At 36.7% G+C, this 15,789-nt stretch overlaps 1 long non-coding RNA gene across 2 annotated transcripts in view; it reads left to right on the forward strand.

The window, feature by feature from the left end:
- LOC109366119 (uncharacterized) overlaps positions 1-15,789 on the forward strand; it is a 46,322-nt gene that overhangs the window by 7,684 nt on the left and 22,849 nt on the right. The window contains exons 3-4 of one of the 2 annotated variants that reach the window (XR_014881398.1): positions 1,145-1,569; positions 4,028-4,365. This is a non-coding gene — a long non-coding RNA (uncharacterized LOC109366119). Of the gene's footprint in view, positions 1-1,144; positions 1,570-4,027; positions 4,952-15,789 lie in introns of those variants that run through there. The other variant, XR_014881397.1, reaches the window with a different exon arrangement.

The raw sequence follows: 15,789 nt of genomic DNA on the forward strand, positions 1-15,789 counted from the left end.
TCACATTCACATACAGAATATTTTTTTCTTTCTCTTTTTCATGTCAGTATTTGAGAAATGTTAGTTCCTCACTGGAACTGGAAAAGAGTGTTTAAGCACAAATAATTAACTTCCTTTGAAACTTTCAGCATACCAGTCAAGGAGCAAAATAGGGAACAGATCACACTGCTTGAACAATGAATGCCTAACAGTATTCACAAAAATTCAAATAAGACAAATAAAACTACCAGCATTTGGATCACTATTGCTAAATACATACACAGAAACAGATTAGTACAACAAGTTTAAACCAAAAGTTTTATATACGTCAGAATTTTAACCACATTTTTGTCATCTTTGGTAATTCAAATTTTACTTTAGTTCTTCTTCCGACCTGAGACCACTAAGAGGTACCAACAATGAAGGTTTAAAGTGTAACTGTCAGTGTTTTAGTTTTCCTAGCTTTAAATCAGTCTAAGTCTAGTCTAAGAATGTCATTCTTTGTTCTTAAGCTCTATTTTGGAATTTCAAAGTAAATTCATATTTTGAAAGCCATTTGCCCCTGATAGTTTTACAGAATCAGGAAGGGTCTTCTCTGAGGTTTCCAGACCTTAGAGAAACAAAGTTCTGAGCCACAGTGGGTCAGCTTTTACTGCATCAGTGCAGAAAGACAGGGGCCAGATTTAAAGTTTGTTTACCCCACCTCAGAAGCAAAATAAATCAGTGGCCATGGTGAAAATACTCAAATTTCCACAAGTGTAATTGATAGCAGAAAGCTGGACCATGTAATGGACCAGTTGCTGGACTCCGAAGAAAATTTCATGTGATGTTGCTGTTTAGCAAACAAGACAGTGTTAGGGAAATACTCACTCTCAGAAGACAGCCCCTCTATGGGCCAGGTGAGCTGAGAGTGTCAGGCTGTCATACGGGATACAGTGCTGCCTGCCTAAGGACGATACCTCTTGCCTCTCTGCTTGTTCACAGAAGAGCTAAGAAAACTGCTCTCTCTTGGAACCTTTTAGGGCCCATCCTGGTGTAAATTGCACTGTCCCCTGCCCTGGACAGTGGTTAAACTCATAAAATGATAAGCACAAAGACAAAATAACCAATAGACAGGCTGCGTAAGCTACAATCAGCACTTATGAATGTTTGTTTTTCCTTACAGATCTCCCCTTTTCAAGGTGCAAAGAGGCACGCCAGCCTCAGAGAAGAGGGGAAGTGTGGTTTGCAAATCAGAGAACCTGCTTCCTTCCTAATGCCATGCGTCATCGCCTTGCGGGACTGTTACCGTAACCAAGCTCTGAGCGAGTCAGTCCTGCTGTCTAGCCACAAAAGCTTTAAATACAAACACTGCTGAAGGCGGCTCCTGAGCACCACAGATGTCTGCAATCAGCTGTTGACTGACTACTGTGTCTGTCTGGTGGCCTGGCCTGTACTTCTGGTTGATAGTTTACTTCATAGATATCTAGGCTATGAAGTAATGCTACTGAGAAAGAGCATATAGACATGGAGGTTGGTACCGTCTCACAGGAATTTAGTAATCTTTTTGCAGCACAGTCAGAGACAAGAGACGTGAAATCAGCAGTAACAGTAAGTTATGGAAGATTTGGTTATGATTAATCTTTTCATGGGGGATAAGTATCTTCCTGTAGCTCTTTTCCTTCTGTGTAATTTCATAGGTATGTTATAGCATTCCCCAACAATCTGATAGGCTATTTTCAGCTCTAATAGCCTCAAGCAAAATACCAGGCACCTTACCCAGTTTCCACTGAAGCTTCTTTTGGAGCTAGGGGAAGTTTGTTTGAATAAGAACAAGAATATAAGTATCTTGCTCTGCTTTTCCAGGGGCTGCCACTACCAGCACCTGTGAGTGACCGCAATGTCACTGATGGCAACCTCCTTCTAACTCCCAGCTCAGCTGCCTTTCTAGTAGCTCCTGCTATTATTAACATGGCCAGGACATAGCAGAGCAAACACAGGTTGCACTGGTAGGAGGTGAAGGGATTTCAGCAGCACCCAGCTGAACACCAGAACTTACCTGGTGTTTGTTCAGCATTGATCATTAGTACTGAGTTAGATTTCCCCGTGTCCTTGTCTTACATGTATTTCAGTAGTTGCCAATGATCCCAGCTGGTGTCTAAGTCCTGCTGTGTTGCTGCTAAGCAGGCAACCTCAGTCTTTATACTGCAGAAATTATGCTAATTTGTGGCTATTCCCAGGCTTCCACACTGTGTTTTTGCTAACTGGATAGCTTGATGCCTTTGCTTTGTGCTGGAGTCATTCAAGTGAGATAAACATTTGCTAGTGGATCACAGCTCTACAAAAGGTATACTTCTGTAAGCTTTTACAGGAAATGAAATCCTAGTACTAAGGTACAAATATATTTCCATGAAAATACCTGTGTTCCATCTTGTGAACAAACTAAAACTCTTTTGCTTACTTCAGTTTCATCTTGTTTCTAAAAGTAAGTTACTCCCTGCAGCAACTGAAGTAATATCACAGGATTTAGTTAACCAACAGGAGATTTATGAGTATCAAAATGTAATATATATATTCCTAGGAATACATTGTGTAACCTATGAATGCCTCTTGTAGTTTAAATATTGGCTGTGCTGATGAAATCGATATCTGCCTTAAGCAACACGTGAACAGACAATAGTGTTAATCAAATAGATCAATAAATTGCCCAGCTGTTGCAAAAAATTACTAGAGACACAGGAAAAGGCCAATATTATGTTTTCAGCTAGTTACATGGTTGTTCCATTTCTGTACTCCTACAAACACAGAATGTGCCCTTCTGGCTCCAACTTACTGCTGAGGCAATGGGAATCCTGAGTACTCTATGCAACCAGCTGACCATGATAAAGCAGCACAGATCTTCTCAATCCAAATACAGGTCATCCCTTTAAAAGGCTTACTGGTACAAATCCATGGGACAAGCTGACTACCAGTTGTCCAGTCTGTGTGCCTGGATCCCACAAAAATAGTGGAAGTGTTGAGAGTAAGCTGCAAGGCTATTGATATATCTTCACCTACAGAGATTTTTTGCTCTATGTTATGATTTAAAATTAGTTTTAAGCCAATTGATGAAATATTATTCATTAAAATGACTAGAGTTGATATCAATAGATATTTGTTTGACCAAGCTTTTCCTAATTACAATTTTGTTTCCATATAGTCAAACTTACCCCCCTAAAAATACTCCCTTTTATGGTTGCCTATTTTTGATTGGTATAGAAAAGCACAGGTATCACTACAGGACTGTATGGGCATCCACTGAGCACATAGGAGCAACTTCCTTCCAGAAATGCCAGAGAAGAAGGTGAAATAAGTGAATTCCCTCACAGGTCAAACTCTGTGCAACATATACGCAGCGGTTCCTTCTAGGAGGAGGTGGTAAGATCATTATGGTGAGGGCCAGATGAGCCCTACCTTGAACAGAATTTGGCAGAATAGCTTTCCAGATAAATCTGGGAAATGGCTGGTCTCTGGTTCAGAATGAGGTGGTCATAGACCAAAATTAGGTCATATGATTTCAAACTGAGTAATAAAATGAAGTGATTCCTATATACATTGACTGAGGGAAGAGAGCAGGAAAACAACAAAGATGGCCAAATATACGTAAAGGAAGTCTGAAAATAATGGGAAAGACTGAGAAGGGAAGAAGTTAAGAAGAGAGGGAAAGACAAAGGTTATGACTTTCAGGCAAAATGCCTTTGGGAAAGAGGCTTTCAAACAGTGAGCAAATATTGCTTTATCCTGCTGTGTTCTACTGTATTCAAAGAAAGGAAGTTTTATGCACTTCCTTTCGGAAGGACTCTTACAAGAGAAACAGTCATCTCCATCCCCATCCTTCGGCTTGGATCCATCCACAAGTTAGGAGGAACTTCAGAGTGAGGCTGACTTGTCAAGTCAGGAGTGGCAACATTATGTTCTCAGCATGCTGCACCCTTTTCTGCCTTTTGCCTCAATTAGCAATGCGATCTGCTAGAGCATGCTGTTTAGGACAGCTTTTAACTTCTTAATGTATCCACTGTCTTTCATGCAGATATTTCCTGTGCTGAAACTGTGCCAGAGAAATTTCTGAGAAGCCTCCATCTGCTATGTGACACACTGAACACCACGAGGAAGCTAAACCTCTTACCTCTTACCACAGCAATGACCCTGCAGACAATATCTGAAACAGCATGGTCTGAATGTCTCCTGTGGAGCAGATTGCCACTGAAAAGCATTTTCTTTTAGATGAACATAGCTCCATGGGATGGCAGAATCACTCCCTCCTTGCACCCTCTGAGCTGCCAGTGAACTTGATTTGCACTGGGCAATCTGATATCAGTCACATTTTTCCTGAGAAGTTTTACTAGATGAACTCGAAGAGTTGAAATGGTGAGACAGAGTTCCCTAGATGAAAATTATTTTTTCTACTGGACTTGGTCCTGGGCAACCTATTTTGGATGACAGTGCTTGAGCAGGGTGCTGGACCAGGTGGCTTCAGAGGTTCCTTCCAACCCAAACCATTCCGTGTTTCTTTAGGAGAAAGCTGCCTCTCAATACTTGCTTGTTCATCAGCTGGTAAAAAAAAAACAAAAACAAAAACAAAAAGCAGAGCTAAATCAAGGACTTTGGAGCACTGCTACTGGTAGTAGGCACAAATGCTCCCAGTTATTAAAACAGTGAGGCACAGCTGCTCTGTATACTTGAAAGGTAGTTAAGATGCTAACTTTGAAAAGTGATACTAATCGGATGTTAACACAGATGTATCAGATGATTTGCTCACTGAAAAATCAGAATACTGAGACAATTCAAAACAGATTTTTGCTGGCCTAAATACAAGTAGACAGGTTTGAAAATCTTGGCCTGAATACTGTCAAATTGTGCATGTTAAAGACTATATGAGATACAAAACCATTAATGATCTGTGCTGTCATGATTTCCAGAAAATCCAAGTACAAATATAGCCTTATATCACACATTTTAATATGTCTTATTCTCTCCTTCTACAGCTGGGTCTCATACAAACGCCAAGAAATGAAGTACAGTATGTACTGTACCTGTAGCTTATGCATCTATTATTTGTGCAGATTTTTTCCAGGAGTAGATCATTTTGGGCAGGAATTGGTTGCCAGCTAGGAAAGGAGTGGAGAAAAAGGAAAATAATGTCCCTTAGGGAGGGTGGTACTGGTAAGCAGAACATTATTGGTCTATGCAGGCAGCGGGATCGAGGTCTGGTGGAATCACTGTCATCTCTGAGCATTTCAATAGAGGAGAAATGTTATGGAAGCCACAAGTTCAGCATGCAATTAAGGTTAGGTAAAGGGATTGAGTAATTCTGCAATAGTTACTGTTATATAATCTTAAGACTGTGCCCAGGAACAGAGATGTAACTTAACACTACAGCAGCAATTCCTAACACTGTGACTGCCAATGGTCAATTGCCATTTCCATTAAAAACCTTGTTTTGCAGCTAATTTACAACCCAGACACTTTAATTCTCAGCAGGCTAAAATTTGGCATAGACACTTTTTTTTTTTCATTTTGAAAGCTTGAGTTAATAACATAATAAAATCATATTTATTGTTATGACTAATTTAGATCTAGACCACTGGAAGCAGTACAAGGAGCTTAATGGTTTTATATTTTATTTTCTTCATTTAAAAGGCATTCAATATATATATCAAAGGATTCATTGAACCAGTCACTGTATTGGAAGCCTTCTCCTTTGCAGTCTACTTCCTATCTATCTATTGTTCTACTTAATATGCATTTAATTTTCATCCCCTTAATTAATAATGATACTGCTTCTTAAGTGTAGATTCTCAATATCTAACAATGGAATATTTGAGATAAAAGGCTTTTTTTTAATAAAATTGATTTTTTTTCTTTCTTGTCCTACAGAATATTTTCCATGCAGTCTATTTTGTTTTCTTGCAAAAACTCCCAGCAAGATTTCTCTTATTTAATTGTCATCTAGTGACATATTTTTATGACAGTGCCAGTCAACTGTAGAAGTTCTAAGTATGTAGAAAGAGTTAATTTGAGTGTTCACTGAATTTCCCTTTACAATGCACTCTTGTTATGATTACCTTTATTATTTTATTACTTCAGATATCTAGCCAACAGTAAAAATAGGATCTTTTCGGAACTTGGCAATCTTTTGTAAAGCAAAAAATAGAACCCAATACACAACAGAATATTAGTTTAAGTTTTTCACAATAAGGGTTGTGGAACAGGTTTGATGCCCTGTCCTTGCAGACATTCAAGGTTGGGCTGGATGGGGCTCTGAGCAACCCAGTCTAGCTGTAGGTGTCCTTGTTCTTTGCAGGAGAGTTGGAATAATTACTTTTGAGAGTCTTTTCAAACTCATTCAATTTTATGATTCTATGCAGATGTCAGAACTGGATACACTGTATTTTAATTCAGATGGATTAAATCTAGCCTACAATCCTAAGCAAAGCTGCATGTTCACAGGGGGTGTCTAGGGTGTCCTGTACTCCACATTTTGTGCCCAAAGGAAGGCTGTAATTTGCTGTGGGCACATGATATGTACTTCATGATAACAGATCTCTCACATTTTAATATTATGGGAGCCTAAGTTTTAACCTCTCACCACCCCAATTGCATCGTTTGGGAAGATCAGATATAGTTAAGGCACAGGCTTAGGGATGCTATGTGCTATTCTGACAGTAGTCACAAACCTGGCCACAGGAATTCAAATCCAAGGATATGACTCATTAATTGCACTGTTTTGAAAATCAGTGGAACTGTATGGAAATCACTTGAAAAGCATGCAAATTCAGAAACTCATCTAATTTCTTTACTGTAAAGAAATTAGAGTTTTTCCTGTTCTTCATATTGAACAATGCCTGGTTCTCAGAAAGTCTCTATAGATTCAGTAGCATTTTTCTCAGAAGACTTGTGGGATAGATCTGTGTCTGACAGTGGATAACTTACAAATAATTATTCTGCATACATTTTGGCTGAGTTTTGGTGGCATATTTTATTCTCAGTTTTAGCTCTTATCCTTTAGAATTATTAAATCCAAAATGAGCTTAGTTAGAATGACTGCTGACCATCATCAGAATATACATGGGAAGACTATGTGAAGCTGAAAGGTTATCCAGATGTCAGATTATGGACATTCCATGTTTATATGAGTTGCATAAATTTATACTTAATATCTTCACAAGAAAGCATGTTGAGGATTATTTGTAGGCTCATTTACTTTGAAACATGCTACTGCAACAGTGCTCTAGTATATCGCCAGTGCCTTTGCAAAATGTTTTGTTAATTAGAACTTTCATACTGTAATTATTTAACCACTGTGCATGTTTACTCTTAGTATTCTGTGAACTTACAGAATAAGAAAATCAGGTATTCATAACATAAGAAAGGGGCATTGAGTGCTAGGTGCAAATAGCAAGGGGAGAAGGAAAATAAAAAGAGTTAGTCAAAAGCTGTTGTAATTATTCGGCCTCAGAAGATATTTCATTTGTTTAGTGTTCCTATTCCAATGTATTCTTAAATTATTGAGATGGCTTCATCATTCAAGTGTCACTAAGAAATTACATGTTTTATTTAGCATTATGGGTTTCAAATCTGTCAGAAAGCCAACATTTGTCAGGGACACTCCATTTAATATTTCAAATGTCTTTGTAGCTTAATCCATTCTCTGAAATTGAGAACTTAGTCAGTGGTCCACTTAGTCTACTTTATCTGTGACTGTTTGCTTGCATGCTGCTAAAACTAAGACAGAGCTGAAGAGTCTTATTGAATTGTGATTTGTTGTGGCTTGACAGTGTATATTTTATTGAACTGCCTAGGACCAAATTCAAGTTTTAGTGGTGTTTTTGGTCCTATTTTGGGACCAGTGGTTTTAATGTGCATCCTTAAGAAAAAAAATATAAGCAATTCCAAGTATTTCATGACATTAATAATAATAATAATATTTCTCACATCAATCACAAAAATAACAACAGCTCTTTTTTTAAAATTTTCTATGATTTTGAAATGATTCATTTCTTAGGGGTAGCAAAATTGTTTTAGAAAGAATGGGTATCCAACAGCATTCTGAGTTGCCTTCATTTTGTTTTCTTTTGGTGTTTCACTTCTTGGTTTTAATCTGCCTTAAAAATGTCAGAAAAGGTTGAGTCAGAACATATTCCTGAGATTTCCAAGTGACTAGATGGAAGAACTAGAAATCTCACCAATGCCCAACTGATTTTCTGGACTAACTCTTGCCAATACTCACCCAAACCCAGCTGAAATTCCATCTGAAGTCTTTGAAGTTCTTCTGGAAAACTAATTAAAAAGAATGACATGTTAATCACTCATTAACTCACAAGTCATTACTTAAAACCTCATACTGTCACTTGGTTGAACTGTCAATAGAGCAATTTCCATTTTCCTTGACGTTAGTGTTTTGACATTTGGGATTCTCAGAACCCAACATCAAGATCTAAATATTAATGACTGTTTTGATTTTTTTTTTTCTCGCTTGATGAAATAGTCCTGTAATTTTTCATTAATTGACTCCATGATGTTCAGACTTCAAGCAATCTGAGTTCAACAATTGCACATAAGAACTATCTTTGACTGTGCAATGTTGGAACATCAAGGGCTTTTAGAAGATGGACACAGCACAGAAGCAAAACCAGTATGGTGTTTTGTTGCCTTGATCCAACCCTTTAATTACTGGCTTCATTTAGTGCCAAGCTGCCCAAAGAAATGAGAGGGACACTGTTATGAAGAATTGTAAGGTTCTGTTTCGTTTTTAAGACACGTTATCCAGTACCACTCAAATGTGAGAGTCAAGAGCAGCTGAAGAGGGTACAAGGGTGAATCATCAGACAAACTTGTCAGCCTTCTTGCCAATCACAAGAATTCCTCTGAGGTCAGACGCTGAAACCCTCCATGTGTATCAACAGCTACAGGGAGACCCAACAGCATACAGGCACAGGAAGGACCTGCAAATTGCACACGATTCTTTTTGAGACCTGTCACTACCTTCCCAGACAAAATGCCACCTAAGCTCTGTGGAAGACAGAAATATAGAAGGTAGTCTGCAACTGGTGGCAGCAGTTGTTAGATGCAGCATCTTTAATACAAAACACTGAAGAGAGCAGGAATGCTGAGCAGATGTGATAGTGGTTTTCAAAACATGGGAAGTTATAGAAAAAGCATGTGAGCTCTTATATTTAACCTTTTTTCATTAAACAAGAAAGATTGAGATCCAATGAAATGGAAAGGCAGTAAATGTGAAACAAATGGAAATATTCTGAGAGATCCTGATTAACTTGAGGAACTCACTGTCACTAGATATCACTTAAACCCAGGCAAATTAGGAAAAAAAATGTGAAAACACAACGGTTCTCATTTCTTGCTCCAGGGAGACCCCATCCTGCAGAGTGCATTCACTCCCTTTGCTATTTGAACAGCAAATAGGTTAATAGGTTCCTGGTAATATAAAGCAGTAAGGTCATGCCTGTAGAATGTGATCTTCAAGTAGGATTTAAACCACACTTTAAAAATTGTTATGAAAATGGCAAAATTATCTGTGACAACTCTTTTCAGCACTTTTCTATCAAACGTTCGCTAGAAATAGCTGTTGGAAACATTACTCTGATTTCCTAGAACAGCCCTTGTCTTCCTCTGCTATTGGATTTCAGGTAGAGGAGGATTGCTTATGCTGCCGTTACATGAGTCTAGAAGATTAAAAGACTGGGAACTGCACAGACATTTACTAAAATCTTAAGAAAAACAAGAGCTGAAATCAAAGTTTAATGTTCCAGCTGTCTGCAGATTGAAGAATAAAGTAAAAATTTAAATGAGCTCACCAAAAATAATGAAGTCTGGCTAAAAACCATCTGGGCAAGAACAGAGCTTAAAATCTGGAGTTACTCGGAGTACTGAGTCTGATTCCAGTAAAGCTTCATTATGATTCCAGCAAAAATTCAATTTCCCTGCTGTTGTTTTCTCTGGGAACTACTTTTTAAAGCTAGTTGTATCATGCCACCCCTTCCAGAAAATAGTTTGAAGTGGATATAAATAAGAATAAGATTTTGGCCACCATTCTCCCTTTTGAATGTACTGATGATTGTTGTAGGCTTTATAAACATAAGAAACTGTTGATGATCCAAAACTCTTATCAAGGGGAATGAAAATAAGGACTATTGTCTAAAAACTGTTCTAAATATACCAGATTGAAAAACTGGACTAGAGTGAGTTCTTTTCAGTCAAATCTGGGCCTTCAGAACACAAGTAAGTAGACATTTCCCTAAATTAGGTACATGCTTCTTCGGGAAGTTGCAGAAACTTCTTACTAGAGGTTCCTGCTCCATTAGGAAGGACTTCTATTAGTATGTTGCAAATGAAATGGAGCCTTTAAAAAACAATATTACAGCAGATGCAAAGAAAGCACAGATAACTTATCAGAAATGTAATTTATGAAAAAGTGTACAAGAACAACAGAGACAAAGTTGAATGCCAAACCCGCGTGGTCCTGAAAATTTTCAGATACATCAGAGGTACTTAGAAATATACTGCATATAAAACCTCAGATTCATCTGTAAGGCAAGTTGATGCAAATGGCATTTCTAGCAAGTAGATCCCTTAACTACAAGTGAGAAACAGATTAGTCTCAAGAAAGGAATTCATTTTTTATGTCCACAATGCAAGAAACTGAAAAAATAGCTCCCAATAAATGCAAATCAATATAGTATTCAATAAGGTTTCAAGATGATGTGAAGGGTTCCAATAAATAATGAATAGTTCAGCATATATAAAACAACATTAAACAGAAAAGCAAGAAAACGAGAGGGGAAATCCTTCCTTATAATGTTAAGATTTCATGGTCAATGGAATGTGTAATAAATCTTTCAGTAATAATGGTCAGTGAAGATTTTATGAAAAAGCATTTGACATGTTGTTGGTCAAATGACAAAGTCCACGAACAGAGAATGTAGGAAGAGATATGCTTGAGCTACGTTAAGAGGAGAAAGTTGTTACAGTTTCTTAAAACAAATTTGCAAAAACAAATAAAGGGTGGAAAGAAACACATTGGAAAAGAAGAAAACTCTATACAAGAAACTTACTTTGAAATATGGAATTATTGTGACTGTCACAGAATCAAAGAAAAGGTGACATGGAATTATTGCATAACCAGTGCAACAGTGGGATTTGTCATTCTGAAAGCATACTCAGATATGAGCTGACTAGAGAACTAATTCCAAACTAAATGAATGACTAGTGCAACATAAAAGACTATGAGAATGAATCACTTCTGATAAATCACCAGTGCATGTTGTTGATAGATTAGACCATATGTTCACTCAAAGGAAAAACATTGCCCAGAACTATTTAAATTGCTACCATTACATCAACCCTGAATTATAAAAAAAGCCAAGTATTTTTTACAGATAAGGTCATTCTTAATTCAGCAGAATAAAATGGATTACACAAAAGCATTATTGCAACACAAAACAGGTTTTTTATAGTCCAACCCCCCAGGTCTTGGTATATTAGCAAGTGTTTACTGAATGCAATCACAGAACAAAGATGTGAGCAGTAGATTTGCCAAGAAGCATCCAATTGAAATTGCTATCAAACTTGGAGATGGCCTTGAATCAAGAGCTGGAAAATTGAAAATAAATATGTATATATAAACAGAAAATATCATTGTTAAAAGAAAACATAATGCACTTGATTAGATCCACTGCATAATGCACTTGATTAGATCCACTGAAATAAAATTCAAGAATGTAAAAAAAAATTCACAAAAACATTAAAAAGTATAGGTTGCTTTTACCCATATATTTTGATATTTTAGAGGAAGGGATGCTGTTTTGGAGAAAGAGGCAATAATTTGGAAAAAAAATCAAATGATGCTACACTCGAGTGCATTATAGATGAATTTTTTTCAATGTGACTTTTTGCACATTTTCAACAGAGAAATGAAATTTTCAGCTTCATTAAAATGAAGATCTACAGAGTTTGTATTATTGTCTGTGGGACAGATGAGAAAGACTGGAATCTTTACAAGTTTCTTTGCTGTACCAATAAGCTCTACGGACAGTGGACTATACAACTGGTAATGAAAACAGTCATAGCCAATGATGTTTTAAACCTTATTTGTATTTTCCTTCAAATATTTTCTTAATTATTAGAACATAAATTATATATTGAAAAGGTAGCTTTCATCTATTAAAAATAAAATATAAAAATGATTTTGGTAGGAAGAAATGTAAAAGAATTTTGGAGGTAATTTCAGGAACTATGAAGGCAAATATTTCATACAAAGTTATGAGGAAGTTAAATGGGTCATTTAAGCCCTAGGAAATTGGGAACAACTTTACAACTTATTTTCCATGAAATACTCAAGGAGCACTAGCAGATATGTGGGAGGTACATTCTGTTCCCAAAATACTCTGTTCCCAAATTTCAGGAAGTCAGATAATCTCTGTGATTATTTCTTCTCCCATTTTTTGCCTGCATTCTGAATATGGATCATATACCCTGAGGCAGGACTTGATCCTTGTGAATTTATACAACATCTGTCATGGAAAAGCCCCAGTATAAAATGCTGTCTAAGAATATGAGTAATAAAGAGTGATAAAAACACGTTTTAACACATACTTCTTTCACATGATAAAGGCCAAGTATTGAAGTCCAAATATGAAGATAATATATTTCTGTTGGCTAGTATTAGAGTGCAGTTGTCTTCGTGACATATTTCCAAAGTCTGCATAGGGAGGATCTTGGAGCTATTGTAAAAAATAGCCAATATCTTAGTAAGTGGCTCAGTGGAAACTCCTTTATTTGTAAAAAGCAGATATGAATCTCAAAATCCATTTGATGTGCCATTTTGGCTTTTCTGCTAAGTTTAGCTGAAGCCAGTCCAGAAAAGACAAGAGAGATCATAGATAGTACTTCTAGCTGTCTTTCTTAAAGACGGAAGAGCAAAAAGTAAATTCTGACAGCAATAAATATTTATATTTGTATACTTGTTTGTTTGTTCCAGAGGTGCTACTCAATGTATCCATATCTCATCAGAAAAATACATTAATAATACAATTTTTAAAAAAGCCTCTTAGGGAAAGAAAATATTTTTTCCCTCTCAGTAAGAGATTTTCTCTGAGGCCAGCAAGGTAAGTGGAACTATTTGTTTTTCCCATAGTATTGTGTTTTGCTTTCCTTTGACAGGAAATGTTGACTTTTGTAATAAGAATATGATTTACTTTGGAAATTGTAATGTAACCAGTGTCTCGAATTAGGTGGCTTTTTTTTTTGTTTTTTTGTTTGTTTGTTTGTTTGTTTTTTAATTATTGTAAGTCTGAAATAACCCTAGAACTAAAAGTTTGGAAAAAAATAATCAGAAAACAATCATTTGTTCTACAATAAATCAACATCAGATACTATTTTTTTAAACCATGCTTAGGGACTTAGTTTAGTACGTGGTAGAGTATCTATAAAATTTTCACTATCTCTATAAACCAAATGTGTATTTAAACTATATGCCATTTAATATATATGCCATTGTTATTTGGGACACATTGTTATACATTTTAGCCTAATAGATTTTACATATTTTTCATTGTTCATTAGAAGAGGAAGACTGGCTATTTGGAAGGCATATTTTACTGTGAAAATAAGATAACCCATGCTCTAGAAAAGCATCCCTAAAACTTGGACTTGTCTTCTCCACGCTAGCTGGAAGCCCCTCTGAGATGGTTTTTCACCTCTTTGAACCTCCACGGGGGCTCCTTTTGTCCTTCCTGTAAGCAAGGTAGCCTTTCTGCACAAGTTCCTACCAGCTGACTTATTTTTTTGCGTGATTCCTGTCTCTGATTTCATGTGACAGCTACTCTTTGCTCTGGTTGAGGACACAGTGGGCGTGTCTCAATTTAATTTACAATTGTAAGTAAGTATTGAAGTGCCTGAGGCTTACTCAGTTCCCTGTTTGAAGCCCTGGTAGGACAGCGCATCAATGAATCACTTTGGAATGTCCATTGCTCTTTCCTCTGCTTAAGGTTGGGTAATTCCCATGTGTGATGCTCTCAAATGGGAAGACAGCAAAGCAAATCCATACAGCTCCCTAGGAATGTATGACCACAGTCACTCCTTGGCAACTCCCTTGGGATTTAAAAAAACTTTTCTCCTGTTTCTGACTGGTTCTTTAAAAATGGGTAGTCTTCTGAGGACTTTTTTAGTTGTTTTGTGGGAAACTGTAAGCTCCAGAGACAATTTAATAGTACGCTTTCAGTTTTCTATTAGTGAAAACAAAATACTGAAGCAGTCTTTATTCTTTCTCACTGACAGTTTTTTTATATTTACATGCTAGGGTAAATGTGCCTGAGATCAGGTTATTTTGTTGACACTAATTGACTAGCACTTCACTTTGTCTATAGCCTCCATCCAACCTCCTTTTGTCCCACCTGTGCTTACCAGTCAGATGTTCACCTTATGCAGAGTCTCCTCCAACATAGTCATGGTCCACTTTTCGTTACACAGGAAATTAAGTTCTGATAGCCAACATGGGACATATCCTAAAATACAGGAACTAGCTTCAATATGTGGGTTAGCTCATGGTCTTAATTTTACTGTGTTAAATATATAATGCTGATGATCATTCACTGGGGACATGCGGTCTTTCAAAGTTTTGTATTGCTCTTATATTGCATTGTTTAAATTTATATAAAGCTCACATTCACAGATTCTTCTTTTTCTCTCTTTCAAAAAAAATATCTTTAATGTAGTTAAAAAAAAAAAGAGTAAAAATCACACATCTGGAGATGTTCAGAGTAATCAGATCAGAGATTAACTTGGGTCTGATTGCTGTGGTGAAAAATGTTGATTAGTAGACAAAGACTGTGCTCCATGTATGAAGTTTTAGATATTTCCCTGCACAATCTGGCTATGCAGTTCAGAATGCAATTCCTATTATAATAAGACTAATACCAAATCCTATTCTATTCTGTGAAAAAGGTGATGTTTTATATGAAATGCTCTTACAACATAGAGACTCCAGGAGAAAACATGACACTAAAAGTTCAATTTCTGTTGAATAATTTAAGTATTTGTCTAAGTCATGCACATGCAATATGTATACACAGTATATCATGCATATATTCTGATAGAGATAGATAGAGTGGTTTCTACTCTAAAATAATTTGTCTGACGTTTCTGATATGCCAGAATGTTAAAATTGTTGCTATTATCTGATGAGCAGGTAAAAGTAGTAAATCAACGCAATGCCCTTTTCCCAACTGTCAATCACATTTATTTTGCGCACAAGGTAGAAGAAACCTGTTTTCAGAATATGACAACAGATTTGGAATGGAGTTCAGCTGCTAGTCTTGCTTACTGACTGAAAAGGGTTTTCAGTCCACTTGGTGTGATAATAATAGTCAAAGTTAGGGAACCATTTTTCTCTCTCCCAAATATGTCCTAACACCAGCATGATTTTAACAAGACAGCTCTTCGGTTTTATTTCTTTCACTCATTCCTTAGGTTTGTTGCCAAGAGCAACACAAAGAATGCACCAGGGTGTCATAATAATCCTCCATTAAATCCCTAGTATTTAAATTTTAATGCTATAATTCAACAGCTGACAAAAGCCCATTGAGCTGGTCTAAGGAGAGGAAAAGAGCTGGTCCCATTTTCTCAGGGGGTGATGCTATAGCAACATGGAATGAATTTGGGGTCAGGGAACAAGCTGTCTCCAAGCTTTGTTTGCATTTCCTGGCTAGAAGTAGAATCTGGTATTATAAATTTTACTAAAATAAGTGGATATTTGGAGCTACATGTAGGTAGTTC

This window comes from Meleagris gallopavo, chromosome 2 (assembly GCF_905368555.1).
Source record: "Meleagris gallopavo chromosome 2, MGAL_WU_HG_1.1, whole genome shotgun sequence".
Classification (NCBI taxonomy): Eukaryota; Metazoa; Chordata; class Aves; order Galliformes; family Phasianidae; genus Meleagris; species Meleagris gallopavo.